Source organism: Castor canadensis, chromosome 14, assembly GCF_047511655.1.
Source record: "Castor canadensis chromosome 14, mCasCan1.hap1v2, whole genome shotgun sequence".
NCBI lineage: Eukaryota > Metazoa > Chordata > Mammalia > Rodentia > Castoridae > Castor > Castor canadensis.
Window position 1 is genome coordinate 70,275,967 of NC_133399.1, and position 15,188 is coordinate 70,291,154.

Below are 15,188 nucleotides of genomic sequence, written 5' to 3' on the forward strand. Positions count from 1 at the left end.
GAAATGACAGGTATAAATAAATTCAGTGAAAGTTTCACCCTGATACAATGTCTTGCCTTCATATTCTAGAATTTTATTCTGTGTTCATTATCCTCTTTGACCACATTTGAAATGAGTGTTTGAGGTTTGGATTCCTTCAGAACTTGGCTATTTCCTGCTACAGTTAGTTTGGGAGTTGCATTAATTCACTAAGGCTGCCACAACAAGACCCTATAGACTGGGTGATTTACATTGCATAACATTACTTACTTAAAGTCCTAGAGGCTAGAAGTCCAAGATCAAGGTTGTTTGGTACAGTTTGGTTTCTTCTGAAGTCTCTATGCTTGGCTTGCAGATGTCCACCTTCCCAATGTGGGCGCTCGTGGCTTCCCTCTATGAGTTTGCTTCCCTCCTGTCTCTTTCTGTATTCAAATTTCTTCTTAATAAGAGTTCTAGTCAAATAGGCTTAGAAACCACCTAAGAGCCTGATTTTAATATAACCACCTCTTTTTAATACTTTGTTTCAAAGTACAGTCACATTGTGAAGTACTAGGAGTTAGATTATCTGCATACAAATTTGGGGAGGTCACAATTCAGAAGACAGCAGGACTCCAAAAGTTGTTTTGCATGGGAAACAGTCAATATAAAAGGTAGTTTATTTGACCATGAAATCCTTTCAAATTACTAGTAGACTTATGATCTATTTCTTTTGCTTAATTTTTTTCTAAAATTTTTAACTTTTATTTTTGATTTATCATACATTAATAATGTGAGAGTTCATTGTGATAATCCCATTAGTGTAGAGTATACCTTGACTAAGTTCACCCCTTCCATGATATTCTTACTCTTCTTCTCCCTCTTACCTCCTCTTTCAAATAGCATTTGGTGGGTTTCATTATTCTGTCTTTATATGTTTATATCCAGTGCACTTCCATCCTCTTTACCCTTCTACATCCTTTCATGCCTTAGTGATCACTCCCAAACTTCTTTTCTAGAATTCTCAGATATGCCTTATTTTCTTGTGCATTCCTCAATGTCCCCTTTTGTTAAACTAATAAGTAGCTACATAGTGACATAGTAATAATAGGCTTGGTAGGAAGACCACTCTTATTCTGAATTTTACCACAAATCTGAGTGGCTTCATTAAACAGAAAAATTCTACTGGCCCTTTGCCAGGCAAGGCTTCTTAAACTTTTTATCTGTTACTTTATTGGTCTAAAAGCTGTAAACACTTCCATCCTATTAGTGTCTTGAATATCTTCTGATCCTATTCTCTTTTTTTTTAATTTATAGTCTTTCTTATGATACATTGTCAAGTGCTGGTAGTGAACACATACTAAGACATTTTCTTTGCCAACTCTTTTTCCTCTTCAGCTGAAAGTCCAATAGGTAGATTAGCTGCATTCCATGTTAGCACTGGAAACAGTCTTACAAGATTTTTGCCGTGCTCTAACAGGACTCACAACTTTTAAATCTATGGTATCTGATGACATGGCTGACTGCTAAGACAAAGCCACTTGTTTGGTATTTCTGGCTAGAAGATAAGGGGGAAGGATGAATACAGGAAGATATCTAAGGAAAACCCACCAAATGGCATACACTGCTCTGCTCACATTGCATTGATCACACACAGCCCCACCTAATCATAAAGGAGCCTGGAAATGCTGTAGTGATAGAAAGAAGAAAAAAACACACCTGGGCAAGCATGGGCACTCTCTAAGACAGGACCTGAGAAAGTCTTTTGCATAGTTGTTGGTTGTGGCAAAAACATGATAAAACAACTCAAAAGTACATTAGCATTGGAGATGGATACACACTTAAATTCAGTCTGGTTACATGAGAAGCTAAAATAAAATACTGATATGGTGAATATTATTCAGTTATATAACCATGTGCCATACAAATATCTAGAAATTCAAAAGTTTGGTAGGTTGATAAAGCTGGAAGATTTATTTCATCCCTGTGATTATGATACCATATCATTTCACCATCATTGCTGTACTCATTCGGAAACATTAACTGAGAACCTCTTACATCTCAGCATCTCAGGCCATGAACACTTTACCCTAGATGAAAAGTCCCATGACCTTTAACAAGAACCAGTCTTTTTTCAAAGTAAAAGCCTCTAATGGGAACATTTCATGATAGTTAAACATCCCATTAGTTCAGAAATAGAATGGTTAAGATAAGCAAAGCAAATTGTTCCAGACATTAATTTTCTGACTACTGTGTGTTCCAGCAAATATGGTGGAGTATTCATGGAAAAGCACACAAAGAATAATTAAGCCTTTTGAGTTACCATCTTATAGATTCATAGATGTTTTTTAAACCAAGAGGGGACTATAGTATATACTGACTTGTCTAAAATAGTATCACAGCCAAAACTAGAACTGCTCCAAAGATGGAATAATAAATATTAAAATAGGAATCTCTCTTGAAAGATACCAATGTAGTTATATGATAGCAACAAAAGAGGAATAAGTTATAAAATTAATAGTAATTTATTAAATATTTATTCAACATAATTATTCATAGAGCATTTTCACATGTAGAAAATATGTTTATATTGTATATAAATTAAAAATGGCATTTTCATCTTTTCCCACTCCAGTGTTTGGAACTATAGCTTTTGCTCAGAACATTCCTTATTTACTTTCAATTTACATCACTTTCTTACTCCAACTACAAAGTGAATGTTATTAAATTTTAGTACTACTAATAGATTATCATTGACATATTTTCTATTCAGGTTTTGAAAGAAGTAATAGCAATATACTGTTCTTTTATTATGGAATAAATATTGCTACAAAACATTGCATAAACACCCTCTTTTCATCCATACTAGAATTAGTATGCCCCTCTTCTAAGCTCCTATAATAGCACTTTATGTGTTTTCTGTATATTTATTGCTCTGCAAAATTTTCAACTTTTAAGTAGGTACCCATTTATTTGTCTAACACAGTGCCTTGCACAGAGTAAAAGGCCTGTAATTATTTGTGAAAAGAATAAATTCTACAATTTCTCAATCTCTCTTTCTCTCTCTCTCTCTCTCACAAACACAGACACATACACACACACAAAATCAATGACTGATTGTTGACTATAAGTCTTTAAGTTTTATTTTCCTATCTTTAGTCTGAAGTATAGACATAGACTTGTCCTCATTTTTATGACAAATATAAGGAAACCTAAATGTATATTATTCAAAACATTTGTTACTATTCTCACCATGTGATACTCATGGAGATATCCATTTAATAAATTACACATAGTAATTTAAAAGAAGATATTGTCACATCTTGGTCCAAGCACATTAAGAGTTAGGGGTTGGCATGGGAAGGGCAGAGTGATCGCAAATTCTCCTGTTTCCTATACTTTCCTCAAAGGCAGGAAGAGGAGTGAGGACTATTGTTCTAGGAATATCAGATTCCTGATTGCAGCACGGGAGTTTATCATGAGTACAGCTCAAGAGAAAGAGAGAGAATCCTTGGAAAAGACATGGCAAAAGTGCCGAAAAGAAGTACAGCATGTAGGGAAGAGTTGTGGAGCTAAATCTGAGTCTCCTATTGTGGCACCATTTACTGATCTGTAAATTTCCTAGTCTGTAAATCGAGGGCTCCATGAAAGTTAAATTAGCTAATATATTCCAAATGGTTAGAACAGTAGATGGCATCTGGTAAGTGCTAGTTTAATGTGAGTCATTGTTTTTATCATCATCATCATCATTATCATTCTTAGCCCAGACCCAGAAGTTAGACATAAATCCAAAAGCTGGGAGGCCATCTGGTTGGCTGAATATTTGAGTCCTAAATGGAGCTGATGCAGATGTTAGCAGAGACTGTCTGTGCTGGGAAAGGGATGACGATTAGACAAGTAATTAGAGTGAGTAAAGAAGGTCCTAATTGCTGCCCTGCCCTTTTGTGTTTATGATCTGACACTTTCTCACTGGGCTCAGAGCAGTGCCTTAGGTGTCTATCGATTTGAGGATATTATTCAGATAGACTTGCTGCTGATACCCCATAAGGTTTTCTAACATACAACATTCAATTTTTGTTGATGAGTCTCTCTGTTGGTCAGCCAATCTCTCCCTGAACTGTCTGGATTTTCTTTTATAAAATGACTTGGAAAGATTGCATTTTGCCTATTGCAGGTTAAATTTTTTTTAAAAAATTTTTGAATTGTTTACTTTCTAAAATTTTTAATAATAGTAAGAGTGCTCTTATTTTCCTTAGGAGAAAAAATTTTAATGGCACTGTTTATAATGTGCACATAATTCATTCATTGGAAAATCCAAAGATTGATATTTACCAAGACATAGTTACAGCTTTGGATCATTCTTATTCATTAAAGTTAAAAACACATAATCAATAGCTATGTCCAAAAAGGCTAATTTTTAAAACTAAAATGAAATTAAGATTTATTTGATTATTTTCTGTCTTTACATCACTAACACTTCTTTTTACATGAGTATCTAGCCTTGTTTCTTTGTGCTTATTATAAATGACCTATATCAGATATTTCATAGGGTAAAGTTCTGAGAAGTTATCCAAACTGAAAATTTTATCATACTAAATAATAAAAACCAGAATTGGAAGGATATTTAATAAACAGTAAATTTTAAATTTATTTAATACAAACATAATACAGTTATTATATGAGGATAAAAGAGTAGGGTAAGCAAATTTTCTTATTCAAAGATAAAAATAAAAGAAGGCAGACTTCTCCAATAGAATATTTGCTCATATTAGACTTCCTTCTACTACTCCATGGAAGTTCATTCTGCAGAATAGTACAGAGAGCCACAAGATCTAAGGTCAGATGTGCGGTTAGGGATAAAAGTCATTTTAACATTAAAAGCCAAGCGAACAGGGTTAAGTCCTGGATCCTCACACCAAGTATGTGAATGTGGCTATTGACAAATATCTCTTTAAGTATCTACAACCTACAAAACAAAGATCCTACCTTTTGATGGGGTTATATTTTTGAGATTGAGATGAGATGGTTCAGAAAAAACTACTAATGAAATACTAACACATACTAGTTATAAGAATGCTATAAGATCTATTACACTATCATTATAGTTTTTATCATTTTAGCAGTAGTAGAAGTAATCTGGATAAGAGGAAAGGTAAGTGAAACTTAATACAAGTTATCATATTTATAAATGAATAAGAACTTAAGAGTGGGGGCGAGAAAAGGGAAGAGGTAAGCTTGAAGGTATGAACCCCTTCTTTTTCTATGTATCCCACTTTGAGACTAAAATAAGGATCTTAATACCAACTGTGGCACCATAGTTCTCTTGCCTCTGCTTGTTGAATACTCAAAAAAATCTTTCGCTTCACTTTCTCCCCTAACGCCTCCAGGAATATCACAGACATGTCTCACTGGTCCCCGTGAGTGAGTTCTTGGATAATCATTTGCTTTTTGAGCATCCCTGCAGTACCTTTCATGCCAGTGTCAGGAGCCTGGCCTCTAGTGACCCACAAGATTGCTACTAGGCCTCCCCCAAGGTGCCCCGACTGTGCACAATCATTGCCAATGCCTGCTGATGTCTGCACTGAGGCTGCCCCGCCCCCGTCAAGAGTGCTGACATATCCAGGCAACAGCCAAGCACAGAGGAGCAGAACTGTGCCAGAGACTGCTTCTTAATTTGACCTGGCTTCCAACAAATATTTGGATTCTCCAAACATTTATTGAGAGGTTCTCATACATAAGGCATTTCCTTAAACACTTTTTTTGTTCTCACCATAGCATGCTGTAGTGGTAACATCTTTTTGTACTTCAGAATTACCAATAGACTGGTGAATATAACGTGGCATATAAGATGTTTTTAAAATTTCATGAACTATGATAATCTTCTCTTTTCTAAAGGCAATAATAATTTTAATTATGTGGTGCTGTAAGGTAATTACAAAAGAGAACAATTTTAGAAATGATGATATGAAGAACAAATAAAGAGATTTCTTAAGGAAGGAAAAGTTGGGAAAGAGGCACACATAGGCAGTTTCAAATTCTATTTATTGATTCATCTTCAAAAATTAAATAAAGCACTCTATGAGTAATCCTCTTACCCAGTAGATATTACTTTAATAATTAAACACAAGTTAGGCTCAATATTCAAAGGAGAATCAAATCATTAGTTTATAAATCTGCTTTTAGTCCAACTGTCATATGATGGGCCTCAGTGGTACTTTTAGTCCAATTTAAACATTGACCCTTTAACCATTGCTTCAGTAACTGAAAATTGCTTAATGAGTTTTACTAATGCATTTTTGCATTTTTGGAAATCCTCTGCTTCAGTATTGAGCTTCTTAACTCCATCTACAAATTTACTTTCTTCTGTAACCATTCTGATTTTCTTTCTTACTGGAGTTAATTACTTTCTCTATTGGTATCCTGGCTTCTTCTCCATTTTTAGGCAAAATTTTCTTTGTCTCCTCTTTTACCTTCTTAAGCTCTTTTTCTGCACTACTTATGTAAAGATACTATGTTTTTTCCTTCATACACATAAAAAGTTTTAAATCATACAATTATCTTGCATCCAATTTCCCTTTCCTGACCAACCTCTTGAAAAAATTTGTAAACTTGCTTCCACCATGTGTTCATTTCCCTTTCCTGTTCAATTCTTTATAATCTAACATCTGAAGGAAGAACAAAACTAACAATAATAACAGGGTTCACTGAGCCAGTGGCTAATTTTGAGGATTTCCTTAATATTTTCTTAATTTTTAATTGTGCATATATTAAATTGAATTTTACATGCATGTTAAGCCTCTTGCAATGCCTAAATAACATTTCATTTACTTATTGATCTACACAATTCTCCTCTTTGTGTGTTCATCTACTTCTGCCCTTCTCCTGGAAGTTGGATTATCCAGCTTTCTGTTAAAATGAAATATAATTAAATTATAATTATATTTGTAATTGTAATTGTAATTGGCGTTGCCGCCTTTCCTACAAGGTTTAATCTTTTAGCTTTCTGTTCACTTATGTAAAACTAACTCATCCTTCTCCTTTGAAACCATATAAAATTTCCCAAAATGCCAGAGATTTTCATGCCTCAGAAGACCTGGTGCCAATTTTGCTTCCCCTGCTTGAAATATTCCTGGGATGGGTCTTCTACATTCACTTTCATTCACCAGCTACTTATTAAGTATCTATAATATGTAAGAGACTATCCTGGGCTCCAGTGTGCAACAGGATGACTACTTGTCCTACCTATAATACTGTTCATCTCCCAGTCACAGTGTATTAGGTTCCTATCACAGTGTATTAGTCACATTGTATTAGATATACAATAAATATCTTACATCTATTTAAAAGGAGGAGATGCTTATTTTAGCCCATAGTATCAGGGGTTTCAGTCTACGGTTGTTTGACCCTGTTGCATTTGGGTTTGTGGTGGCACTGAATACCATAGCAGGAGTGCATGGTGCCAAAGGCTGCTTATCTCGTGGTGGCTGAGGAAACGAAAGCAAAAGACAGAAAGGTGCTGGGGTCCCTTGGAGGTCATGCCCCCAGTGATCACCTAAATACCTTGGAATAGGCTTTACCTCCTAAGGTTCCAGGACCTCCCACAGGCTGGTGACCAAACCTATTTTAATACATGAACCTTTGGGGAATATTACACATTCAAACTATAGCACAAAACAAGGGACATGTCTTGTGCACTGTCAAATCTGACTTTATTAACCATTCATTAAAAATTTTCTTATCACTTTCCACTATGTTCCATTTCTGATAACTTTCACTAGGATACCATAAGCCATATAACTTACTCTGCCTTGCTTAACTTTTTCAGGTTTTCACCCCACACCTATCTCTAACACAGGTCATAAAGTCTAGAAATACACTTTCTTCATTCTATTAAGTCCATCAATTAATAGTTCATGAAAACCTGTCCTTTCCACAGCCTACCTAAATTAAGTAAGAACAAGATGTATATAACAAGGAGCACATGGGGCTTTTATGACTGAACTCTGAAATACAACTGATAGCTATTACTCAAAATCTTAGTTCTCAAAATCATTGTCACACATATCTTTCAAAACAAGCATGTATCAGTTTTAAATTATTGTTTTTAGATTTTTTTATCTTTCATTATGTATGCATGTTTCTGCAATCTTTGTCAATATTATTCTTTTCTATAACTTATCTTCTTTGCTACCTGCTTTTCCTCTTACCTTTCCAGACTCAGCACATTCTTTGGAGATATTTTTTCACCAACATTTTAAACTACTGCTCTCAGAGTTCTTTCTTTGCTTATCTTGGTACTTTTTACTGAAAAATCTTATTCAAAGTATAAACTTTAATTGTCATCTAATAGTGATGATATACAAATATATTTGTATCTGCAGTTCAGCTACTTCTCTGGTTTGGGATTTATAAAATTTTACTTCACATCTACCTCTAAACTTGTTGCCACTAATCTGTATCCAATGCACATAGAAATGAATCTTCATATTCATCTTCTAAATTTATTTTTGTGTATTCTTAATTTCAATTTAGAAATATTACAATCCCCATTGTATGCTTTTCTTTCATACTTCACCATGCAAAAAATTGCCTGAAGTTTGTGGGGTTTTGTGAGGGGGGGAGTTTCTCCACATTTCATCCTTGAACAACTTGCATTGCTACAACTCTATTGCTTATAATCATAAACAGCATGCAGCACACTGCCCTTTCTACCAGCAATGTTTGGAATCTCTCTGGTCCATTCGTGAAGAGCAAGATCTACAACTTACTGATCATCAGTATCCCTTGCAGAATGCCTAGGATATACAATTGGCACAGCATAAAGTCTTGGTCATTTATTCATTCAATGATGATTTAATGTGAATCTAGTGAACCTACTACGCTTTAGGCAATATTCTAGAGGCTCTAGAAACCAGAAAACAAAACTTGGAAAGAAACTACAACCCTGAAGCTTACATTCTAGCAGGGGAAAAGAGACAAGAAAGAATAAAGAAAATAAATAAGGGTATTACCAGTATGATAGAAAATAAGTGACATAGAGAAAAAAAAAGATCAGGTTAATGTGAGTAAGGAAAAAACAGGAGGGCAGATTAGAAATGAAATAAGGTGGTCAATGTAGACCTTATCAAGACAAAATTTAGTAGAAATGTGATGGGAAGAAGAAAGTCACCCATGTACTTATTAGTGATAAATAAATTCAGGCAGCCTATACAAAGGTCAGGCAATGAAAAGATACATGTGTTCCTTACATAAGAGTAAGGAAGCTAGGGCAAGAAGGAAGTTCCAAGGGGCCAGAATATGGAGATAAGATCAGAGCTGGCAAGCATTAATGTAAGTACATAGGCTTTTTTAGGTAAAAAGTGACAAATCTCTTCCTAAAAAATAAGTAAACATGGAATATTAAAATTATTCCCCAAGAAAAGAGAGAGAAGATAAGTGATGGCTTCATAAATAGTCAGTAGCTCAATGGGTCTAGTAAAGACCCTCATTTTAAAATGCTATTAAATATTTAGTGTTGACTTTATTTCATATGTCTTCTAAATTTTGATTAGTCAAATAAAGCCAACAAATTTTTTGACTGCATTGGTTTCACAGCCAGCTATGAATATGTTTCTGGGACTCCAACATGCTAACCACAGTTTTTCCAGTCTCCTTGTGCCACAAGGGATATAAAAATGTCCCTAATGGTTGGGAAAACAGAACAGTACCAAATGCTGGTTAAGCTCCATAAGAAGCAACAAGTCCAGCAGAAAACAATTTTAGAGCTGCTGTTTTAAATCAAGTGTGAACTGAGAAGGTAGTTCTTGAAAATGAAGCAACCACACATAATTAGTAAGAAATGGTACTATATTTGAGATGCTACCTGTGAAATAGGTTCTGATACTCTGGTTTCCCTCCTCTGACTTAGAGAACTTCTATATTTATGGAAAGCTTCAATTGTGAGGGTCCTGTACAATCCTATTAGTGACTCAGTACACAGGGAAAACACCTAATTAAAAAAAATATATATGGTTTCATCTGACCCCCTTGCAAGGCTACAGATGACCTCTTTATATTAGTTGAGCGTCCAAAAGGTAAACGCAGAATAAGAAAATATGTCCACTTCTTCCAGGAAGTGGACAAGTTCTACTTTCTATTACGTGTCTAGTTCAAACTTCAATCTGATCTTTATCTCAGTATATCTCTAGAAATTATTTTGTCAGTACTAAAAACACATTAGATAAATAAATTTTCTTCAATATTACCTTTTCAATAAATTATTCTATGTACAAAATAAATAACATATATACATTGGCTACAATGTGTGTCAGGAGATTATAAGTCATGGCTCTTATCTGTGCAGCAAGAAAAAATATTGTATCAAACTAAAACTCAATAACTTTTCTTGGACAAATCAGAGAGGTATAGTTGCAGAGCAAACAGCCACCCCTAAATCTGGAGAGATAGTTGAAATCCAGAGTCACATCCAATGTCTGCTTACCTGTAGCAAAAACTATAGGACTTATAAAATGGTAAGAACACTTAAATAGTAATTTCATGAAATTGCTGGATGCTAAATGTAAACTAGCATAAGAAATAAATTCTAAGTGTTGATGTTTGAGTAGGTGACTTCATATTTTTGTGAGTTTTGCCTCTGTGAGTGCTAACAGATCTTATGTACAAAAGTCAAGAAAGATTCTCTATTGGCTCTGGCAGGCAGAGAAGAGAATAATCACTATAAAATATGCCCAGTAGTCTCCATAACAAAAGTGAAAAACACTTTACTAGAACTTTATTTATCTGGTAGAAGAACTTTTAAATTTTTTTCAGTCTCACCTCTTTTATTTATCTTTCCTCTAAACTAAGAAGGAAAAGTTACACTTATTGAGCAATAATTATGAGGATTAATGTCTAGGGAAATCATCTTCTGAAAGACTAAGCTTATTTAAAAGACATCTAATGTTTCTGTTGTGCCACACCTTACTATCATGGTTGGGTACAAGGCTCCAATATGAAAACTTGAGTGCAATATATTTAAAACAAATATATGATTCAGACTTTCTCTCAGAAGGACCACTTAGGTAAGCCCAAAGAGTAGAAAGGAGACAAAAATAAAAACACTACAAAAATTTTAAACATCTGCTTCTTGTGTTTAAAGGAAGCATTAGATACATATCAACCCCTATACAGAGTACATTAATCCTTATAATAAAAACTTATTAGTCTTAATTCACCTTACATGGTGAAAATTGTCTCATGCAAACAAAATATTTTTGCTGACAAAAATTATAGTGCATATCAAAAAGGAGAAAATACAGAAGAGACAAAGCATACTGAGAAATAGTTATGACCCTGATATTGCAATTGTAAGAGAATTTAAATAACTACCATTAAAATGCTAAAAGCTATCCTAAAAATGTATACAGCATGCATAAATGGATACATAGTATAAGATGAAAGCACAATGAAAAACATTCCAACAAAATAATTAAAAGGAAATGATAGAAATAAAAAACACAGTCACAAAAATGAAGACTGCCCTTGATGGATTCATCAGCAGAATGGACAGATCAGAGGAAAGAATCATGAGCTAGAAGATAATCCTATAGAAACTTCCAGAGAGAGGGCCATAAAGAATAAAAAATGGAAATCAAAAAAGTAGATACAAAATCTATTGGATCATCTCAAAAGGCATAACAAAAGTTGCAATACCACAGGTTGCAGAAGAAAAAGGGAGGAAGGAAGGGAGGAAGGGAGGGAGTGAGTGAGAGAGGGACAGGGGGAGGGAAGGAATTTGTTTGAGAGAAACAAAATCACAAGGCATGGATGGAGCACAGTCAAGAATAAGTTCCAGTAAACTGCACTTAGATATAGCATATTCAAATTTCAGAAAATGTTAAAAGAATTCTGAATGAGGAAACCCTTAGCCTATAGAACAATAAAGATAAGATTTGCTTTGAATTTTTTCTTGGTAGCCATATAAGCAAGGACAAGTAGACTGAAATATTTGCAGTGATGAAAGAAATAAAAATCAAATACTAAATGAGAAATTCTGTATGTAACATTCTGTATGTGCAGGAGACATAAAGACATTCTTTGGCAAATAAAGACTGAAGGAATTTATTGCTACTCGACCTTCCTTGTAAGATATGTTTAAAAAAATACAGTTCAGAAACTCATCTCTACTCAGAAAAGAAGACCTGTTAGAAAGAAATAAGAATTTTTAGTTTTCATTCATGATTTTCCTAAAAGGTAATTATTATTTAAAGTAGTAACAACAATAACGAATCTATCTGTCAATATATATACATATATATATATATATATCAACATATGTATATGTATGTATACATATATATGTATATATATATTGAGGCTGCCCTCAATCCCATGATCCTTCTGCTTCAGTCTCCCTAGTTCTGAGATTAAATCCATTCACCACTATACCTGGCTGGGTAAGCATAATTGAAAGGAATATTTTAAGGGAATATGACAAGAATTGCAGAATGTATGTTTATAAGGTATCCACACTAATGAAAGAGGAAAGAGATAGTCTGGATGTAATTTGAGTGTGTCCCACAAAGTTTAATGTATTGAAAGCTTGATCTTGGCGTAGCAGTATTGAAAGTTGTTGAAGTCCTTAGGAGGTAAGTCTTCATGTAAAGTAATTAGGTTGCTGTGTTCTGGTCTCAGAAGGGGTTAATGTAGTTCTCAGGATTGTCTGGTTAATTCCTGTAAAAGTGAATTATAAAAAGAGCAAGACTGATCTCCTGTTTCACCACAGGATCCTTTCTTCCTGTGCCTCTGCTATTGTGATGCCATCACCATCATGTCCTCACCAGATACTTCCCAATCTTGGATGTAAACTGTATCACCCTCTTTTTAGAAAGCACCCCAGGTATTTTATTTCAGTAGCAGAAAATTGCTTAATATAATGATAGTGTTCATTGAAGTTAGATATAGATTGCTTTTAAAAGTATAAAGGAAGCTCTAGGAGAACCAGTAAAAATATTTGAAAGGAAGTATAAATGATATGCTGTCTAAGGATATAGAATCAAGTCTGTATGATAAAAAAAATCAGAAAAAGCAATAAAAAATTATCTCTGTCAGGATTCTCAGTTGCAAAGCTGATTAAGGTTGATCAAGCAAAAACAGAATTTATTGGGTGGGTATTAAGTGGGTGGCCTGGGGAAACAGATTTATGAGTAAATTTGAGAAAATAATGCTCAAAACCACATGACAGAGGGACTGATAGGAAAAATTCTGCGCCTGGCACTCTGAGTCAAAAGTATCAGATATTATTTTTATTTATAGTAATGAACCTGACTTTACTGCCACTTCTTCTAGCACAGGCCAGGATACTGTGCCTGTACTAAGACACAAACCACACATCTGCCACCACACACCAGCCACACCAGATGGTCCTGCCATCCTCCTCCTCACAAAAATTAGTTTATACAGTGAATCCTTCCTCAGACTGCTAAGTAACTTCCAAGTTGGATTCTTCTGTTAATACATCTGATTGGTGTAGATTTGGACACATCTGGATCTCAGCCACAAATGAAGTTGTGAATGATGTTTTCTGATTTCCACCTCAGGAGGGGGAGAAAAAATTGCAAAATATGAAGGAATATATTCAAAAGTTCTAGGTAGCCAGGAAAATATAAAGCCAAGAGATAGGTAGAATATTTCAAATTTATATTGTGGCCTGAAACTCTAAAATGTGATAATCTGTTTTCTAAAGGAAAAGAATATAATTCTTGTCCTTATTCAAGGTTATATGAGGAATGAAAAAGCCTTTGTGCTTATACTGTAAACACCTGGAGACTTCTGCACGAAGAAAAACTTTTGATGGTCTTTATTTAGCACAATAACTTAAAGTAACAACTGAGTGAATACATGAAAGCCTCACACCCACTTGCTATAGTTCTAAAAATTATAAAATAATTCTTTATGTTACTAGCATCAGATTTTTTATTTTGTATAAATCTATGTGCATTGAACCTATTATTTGCAAAAAATTTTTAACAATTAATACATAAAATGATTCTTAGAAACAATACAACCTGCTACTTGTGTTAAGTGGTAATATCTTGGTTTCAAAAATGTCATGCAGACTTCCATTTTCTACTTCAGTGTGCATGGGGGCAGAAGTCACCACTCTGTTCTAATGGTAAACAAAGACTGAACACTAGAGGATTCAAAATGGTGACTGGGACATAGACACAGACTGCATGAGCTCCATGAATCAGGGACCTTGCTAAGATGCTGGGGACACACTTAGCTGAGTGTTTGTTTGTCTTGTTCTCTGTCTGATGTTCACCATATCTCCCTGTTGATTTCTTGGGTACTCCATTTTTTTTCTTTTCCTTCTTGTCTTTTTCTTTTTTCTCCTTTCTTGGTTTTGTTAGTTTTACTATTGTAAGTTAGCTAATACTAAATTACACATAGACCAGGGACAGAAATAGACGAAGTGGAATAATGGGAATATGAAAAAAAGAGATAGAAAACACTCTCCTCCCCAAAAATAAATTAGTACAGGATTCAGAGGTAGATGAAGAAAACAGATACTAGATGCAGACTACAAAAAAACAAAGATAAGCTATACCAAGGAACCCAATGAAGCCCAAAAGAATACTCTGAAAGAAGAAATCCTGAAAGTAATCAATGAGAATTTCATAGAGATGATACTAGACATGGTCAACCAAAATGTACAGGAGACACTCAAGAAATTCCAAGACAACAAAAACAAAGAATATGAGAAAACCCAGAAACAATTAAATGAAACCATAGGAGCCCTAAATAAACACCAAAATGAAACAGAGAACACCATAAAAGAGAGATAAATGAATTAAGGACAAAATTTGGCAATATTACAGAGGAAGTGACCCATGATAAGGAAAACCTCAGAAAAAAGAATGCAACAGAAATACAAAACAAAATGGAAGGCCATTCCAGTAGACCAGAGCAAACAGAAAACAAAACCTCAGAACTCAAAGATGAAATGGTAATTAAAGGAAAAACTGAAGAACTATTAGTCAAACAACTCAAGACCTGTGAAAGGAATATGCAAGAACTCACCAACTCCATCAAAAGACCAAACCTGAGAATCATGGACATTGAAGAAGGAAAAGAGGTGCAAGCAAAAGGAATGCATAATATGTTCAACAAAATAATAACAGAAAATTTCCCAAATCTAGAGAAAACTATGCCCATTCTTGTACAGGAAGCTTCCAGGATACCAAACAGAATTG